General features: G+C 54.0%; 1 long non-coding RNA gene across 1 annotated transcript; it reads right to left on the minus strand.

The window, feature by feature from the left end:
* Positions 1–2631: 2631 nt before the first annotated feature.
* On the minus strand, positions 2632–5812 carry LOC139707430 (uncharacterized). The gene is made up of 4 exons (XR_011708998.1): positions 5532–5812; positions 4101–4273; positions 3472–3584; positions 2632–2930 (listed from the first exon to the last, which is right to left on the minus strand). It is a non-coding gene; the product is annotated as an uncharacterized lncRNA (long non-coding RNA).
* Positions 5813–6025: the final 213 nt, after the last annotated feature.

Consider the following 6025-nt stretch of genomic DNA (forward strand, 5'->3'; position numbering starts at 1 on the left):
TGTGCCTAGGAGTGCTCTGTGGGTCTTTCCCAGGACTAGGGTCCCGCCCCCTTCCTTGGACAGGCTTGGCTCTGAGGTAGAGGCCGGTTTTTCACTCTGACTGCTCTGTGCCTGGCCAGCTGTGTTTTCCCGGTGTGTCTGAGCCCAAGTTCAAACCCTGCACAGTCCCAGGTGCTGAGAAAGGCTGCTCAAAATCACCGCGGGTGGGGCTGGGGTTGTGGCTCCGTGGAGAGGGCTCGCCTCGCATGTGGGACACGCATCTGTCTGCCCAGCATGCTTGAGGCACCCTCAGCACCACAGAAATGAAAAACGGTCACGTTCCTCACGACTGAACACGCAGGGTCACTCCAGGGGAACTGGGCTGCACAAAATAACCACACAAGAGACAGAGAGCCATCTGTGATGGCTCCTCTGACCTTAGGGGTCCCAGGAGAGAGAGAGAGCGCCAGCATGCACTGCCCCTTAGGGTTAGGGTTAGGGTAGGGTGAGGAGAAGCCATTCAAATGAGGCAAGGGGTCAGGTTTCAGGGGGCTGAGTGTACCCTTGTGATGTCAGGTTGACTGACAGCTGGGAAGGCCACACCCAAAGGCAGAGCAAGACTGGGGGACACACAAAGGGCGTTTCCATGGGACATTCTGTCCCAGACAGGGCAAAGGGTCAGTAGAACGTAGCTCAACCCCATGGGTGACTTGTCTACACCTGAAGACACACCTTCGACTTCCCGGGCTGGGTTGGCGTCCCAGTGTCACCACTGTTTGCTGTTTACCGGTGACGAGTCCTTGCTTGCCCGAATGCTGAAGTATAACACTAGAGAAGCAGGCGGAGAGGCCAGCGGAGAGTGGACAGTGCAAGGCTTTATTAAAGGACAGCAGAAAAGACTTCTCCCGGAGGAAGAAGGACCCGAAAGGCGGAATCCTTGGAAGGGGGGGGTCTCCCCTTTTTTAAAGCTAAGGTCTTCTTTCAGCTTTCCCACACTCCTGTCCCTTGTTGCCCTCTGTCCTGCAGTGACAGCATGCAGGTGGGAAGGCCCAAAGGTGGGGGACAGGTGGGCTGGAGGAGTCATCTGGGCAGGAAGGGCCTGGGGCGGCCTTTGGATCAGCACCTCCCTGCTTGCTGGGAGCTGCTTCATTAACAGTTCCTTGGGGTGGGTTCCCGGCCTTGGGGACGCTACCATTTCAATTTCCCCGAGTGCTGCTCTGCTTTCCTGGCTCCGTTCTCTATAATGGCCTCCATTGTCTGCATCTTACTCCACTGATTTACGTGACTACACTAACTACCTATCTGTAAATCTGGCTTCACAAGTCACCACAAAATGTAGTGATTGGCCAGAGCCTCTTGCTTCAGCACTGGAAGGTGAGGGTCATTCAGAGTGGCTCCCCACATAAAATATATTGCGTCCACTTAAAGCTAAAAAAAATAATCTTTTTAATTTTTTTTTTAAAGAGAGAGAGAGAGTGAGAATTTCAATTTTTATTTCTTAGTTATCGGCGGACACAACATCTTTGTATGCGGTGCTCAGGACCGAACCTGGGCCGCACGCATGCCAGGCGAGCGCGCTACCGCCTGAGCCACATCCCCAGCCCCTAAATGTTTTTTAAAAAAGTCGCGGAGGGAGCCAGGCACAGTGGCCTCACCTTGATCCCAGCGACTGCAGAGCCTGAGGCGGGAGGCCGGAAAGTCCAAGGCCGGCTTCCGCAGCTTGGTGAGGCCCTGTCTCAGAATAAAGAATAGAATGGCTGGGGAGGTGGCTCCGTGCTTAAGTGAGGTGTCAGAGGTGCCCCAAGTCCCCAAGACAACACAAAGACAATGAGAGATCAACTCTCTAGAGCCCTAGCCACTGCCCTGGGCCAAGTCCCTTAGTCCTGGAGTCGCTGCCATCACAGCCTGACCCTTCTTGGACAGGAGTAGAGCATCCCTTCTCACTGTCCCTTGAGGGGACCGTGGCGGCTTTGTCAGGAGCTCCCCCGTTGTGGACCGACGTCCGACCCTGACCCTTGGGTCCTCTCTGGCATCCCAGTGGGCCCTGCCTTGGGATGGTCCTGCGTGGGCTCGGCCTGCCGCCGTGGGATTTGAACACGAGGACGGCTGCCGTGACGAACACCGTGCATATTTTTCAGGTGTTTCTTTCTTTTTTTTTATTTGTAGATGGACACGATATCTTCATTGATTTATTTTTACGTGGCACTGAGGATGGACCCCAGGGCCTCACACATGCTAGGCAAGAGCTCCGGGGCTCAGCCCCAGCCCCAGCCCCAGGTGTCTGTTTCTTTGATCTCTTTCACTCAAGGTCTTTGGCCACTTTGGTGTTTCATTCTTTTGGATGCTAGAATAATGGAATAGTTTTCTTCACTTCTCTTTTAGATTATTTCTTTCTTGTGTTCACAACTGATATTTGTGTGTTTTTGAATCCTGTGATTTTGCTAACTGTTGTAATTTAGGATTTTAAGATGGGGAGAATCTTTCCATGATTAGGAGAGTCACAAGGTAAAAATGAAGACCTTACTTACAGGCCCTGGGCTGCATAGCATGCCTGGAGGCCACACCCTGAGGTCAGAAAATTCAAGGGGCTGGGGACCAGATGGGAGACAGAGGACACCCAAGGGCACGCACCTGATTAGATCTAGGGGTTATCCAACAGCCTTCACTTTTTTTTTTTTAATATGTATTTTTTAGTTATACACAGACACAATATCTTTGTTCTATTTTTATGTGGTGCTGAGGATCGAACCCAGTGCCTCACCCGTGCTAGGCGAGCGCTCGACCTCTGAGCCCCAGCCACAGCCCCTCTCCCGGGGCTTTAACCGGCAGGTTCGCAGCTGGCAGTCTGAGTTCTGGAGGCAGCCTGTGAGGACTGCCCAGTCTGCGAGGGCTGAGGGGTCAGCAGGGCCACTCGGGCAGTCCCACAGGGAGGAGGCCTGACACATGAGGAGCTAGAAGGAGGATGGAGAATGACAGCCCTGTTTAGCCTGAGAAAGTCCAACTCATACTCAGAATAGATGCAGAGGCCATGGGAGAAATCAGTTCCACTGTGACATGGGTCTTCTTGTTATTTTCCCCCTGAGGAGTGAACCCCGGGCCACGTGCATGCTAAACCAGCCCTCTACCACTGAGCTCCATCTCCAGGTCTTTCTAGGTTTATCTGGAGACAGGGTCTTGTTGAGTTGCCCAGGGTGGCTGGACTGTGTGACCCTCCTGTCCCAGCCTCCTGAGTAGGTGGGATCACAGGTATGTGTCACTAGCCTGGCTTGTGGATTTTTTTGGAGGGGGGGTTTGGCTAGGGGGTTTTGGACATTGTCCTAGAATTTCCAGGACTTTTAGCAGTGGACTCACTCGTCTGTGGACTGAGACCTCTGAAACCATGAGCCCCAAGAAACTTTGACTCCTCTAAGTTGTGAGGTATCCCGGTCATGGCTACACAAGGCGGACTAAAGCAGAAATGGCACCAGGAGTGGACCTGTTCCTCCGACTCACCTGATGGTGCGATTCAGAAGCCCTTGGAACTGGTGTGCAGGAGGAATTGTGAAGAGTTTAGAGATGCCGGCTGGAAAAGCCACGGGGTGTTGGAAGCAGAGCTCACCGGGCGCCTGTGGTGGGAGGTGGAGGACAGAATACTGATGGGAATACAGACCACGTTCACTAGGTTGTAGAGGGAAATGAGGACACTCATGTGGCAAAGACCTGTCTATGTTTTGCCCATGTCCTGAGACTTTGTGTGAGGCTGAATTTAGCAGTGATAGACCAATTAATCTTGCAGAGGAAATTTCAAGACAGCAAAGCATTTGTTCAGTGGCATAGATATTGCTGGTGGTTTTTAGCCAGAACTGTGAGAATTGGGAGAAGATAGAGCTAAAGGAGTTTAAAACTTGCAGTTTGATCAGTAAAGTGCATGTACAGCTGGGGTCTAGGAAGGTGTTCTTGTTGAAGAGATCGCAGCTCCTAAAGTGATGTTAAGTACATTGCACAAAGACACAGAAAGATGCCTGCTGGCACCTTGGGAATTTCCAAGACCACACACACTCCAGGCTCAAGGAGCGAAGGGAAAATCCTTTTGAGATCATGTGGGCACCCTGCTCACACAGGGGAGCCTAGGAACTTTTTACCATGCTGAGCTGCTCAGGTATTCAGAGGCAGCCGTGATTCCAGGGGCTAGGTCTTGTCTTGCATGAGCTGGTAGCAGGCCTTGGCATCACCGTTGGTGCTGGTTCTGTAGGACTGCCTTAGGATTCCAGAGTTAGGGGATCATGGAGGCTTCCACCGAATTTCAAAGGAAGTCCTGCAGGACAGGCAGAGTGTAGCTGGGTCTGAATACCTAAGAGCTGTCCCTAAGTTCCCACTTAGGGGAACACATGAAGCTGTAAAGGGGAAGCCAAAGCCGGGAGGAAGACCCCAGGAACTAAAAGATGCAATAATGTGGACTGTCTGCTGCAGGCAGACAGCCATGCTCAGAGAGCCCAGGCCTCACGTGTGCTAGGTGAGTGCTCCACCGTTGAGCTACAACCCCAGCCCCACAATATCTTTATTTTTATGTGGTGCCGAGGATCAACCCAATGCCTCACATATGCATGGCAAGCACTGTGCCACTGAGCCCCAGCCCCAGCCTCAGACTTGGACTTTCGGGCAATGCTGGAACTGTCAGGACTATAGGACTCTTGGAGATGGACTTAAGGCAATTTACATGGTGAGATGCTTGTGAGCTCTTGAGGGCTGGGTGGAATGTTAGGGTTTGGATATGAGGCATCTCCCTAAAGCTCCTAATGTAAGGGACTGACGAACAACAGAGGAAGAGACCACCAAGAGACCGGCTCATGCAACAGCAAAAGGGGGTTTATTGAAGATCCAGCGCGCTGGGGCTCCGTGCTCACTCAAGGGAGCGGCCAAGAGCCCCAAGCAGGGGTTAAGCAGTGCTTAAGTACACTTTTTGGGGAGGGCGGGGGCTTTGCATACATCAGAGCAAATCGTCATGAGGCACGGGAAAAATCAAACAACAACTCTCAGACATGATTAGCACATTCATTGGCGGGAACAGGTCCGGGGAGAGTGATAGGTCAGTCCTAAGGAGGGGGATACATTTAAACTGATTGGTTTGGGCCCTGAGGTGCCTACGAGCCGAGCTGCACAAGGTCCAGGTTGTTAAGCAACTAAGTGGTCAGGGGGGATCTCGACACATATCTAATGGGCAGTTCTGGGAATTGTCTTAACTGCCACAGGAATTTCAGGTTCTGAGTGCAGTTTAGAAACTTTACAATACCTGGTCCTTTACATTTTAACTTCAGTTTCTTTTATCCTTTCCCTAATGCAGGACTATTCAGAGGTAAAGTGATTTTAAGAGCTGTAATCTCCTCAGTACATCCTAGTTTGACTGGGTCTTACCCGCAGGCAGGTGGGGTGTGGCTGCAGGGGGTGGTCACTGGGGGTGTGCCCTGGAAGGGTCGTCTTCTCTGCAGCCCCTTCTCTACTCCCTCCTCCACTTCCTGATCCAAGAGCAGAGCAGCTTTCCTCCAGTGGCCCTTCCCCATGATATGCTGCCTCACCTTGGGTCCAGAGCAACGGAGTGGGTGGTATCTAGACTGGCACCTCTGAAACCAGAGCCCCCAATAAACTCTGTCCTTTAGGTTGTTTTGTTGGGTACTTGTGCCTCCGGTACTGGTGGTCTCCGGGGATGGCGCCAGCGGGCGCAGAGCCGCTCCCCCGCTCCCGTCCTCTCCCCGGAACGTGCCCGGATGCTCCTGAGGGCAGCTTTCCAGTTCTCCTCAGGGTCTCCCAGTGAACGCCCGCCGCTGCGGCGTCAGAGAGACGCCCGCCCGCCGCCCGGCCCGCGCCCGCAGCGTCACGCGCGGGGCTTTGGGGGAGCCGCCCGCCCCGCCCCCCGGGCCTTACGCCCCGCCCCCCGGGCCTTACGCCGCGTGCGTCGAGCGCGGAGCTTCTTGGGAGCCGCCCGCCCCGCCCCGTGGAGGGGCGTCGCTCCGCCACGCGCGGGGCCTCCTGGGAGCCGCCCGCCCCGCCCCCTGGCAGGGCGCCGCGTGCG

This window comes from Marmota flaviventris, chromosome 10 (assembly GCF_047511675.1).
Source record: "Marmota flaviventris isolate mMarFla1 chromosome 10, mMarFla1.hap1, whole genome shotgun sequence".
Taxonomy (NCBI): domain Eukaryota; kingdom Metazoa; phylum Chordata; class Mammalia; order Rodentia; family Sciuridae; genus Marmota; species Marmota flaviventris.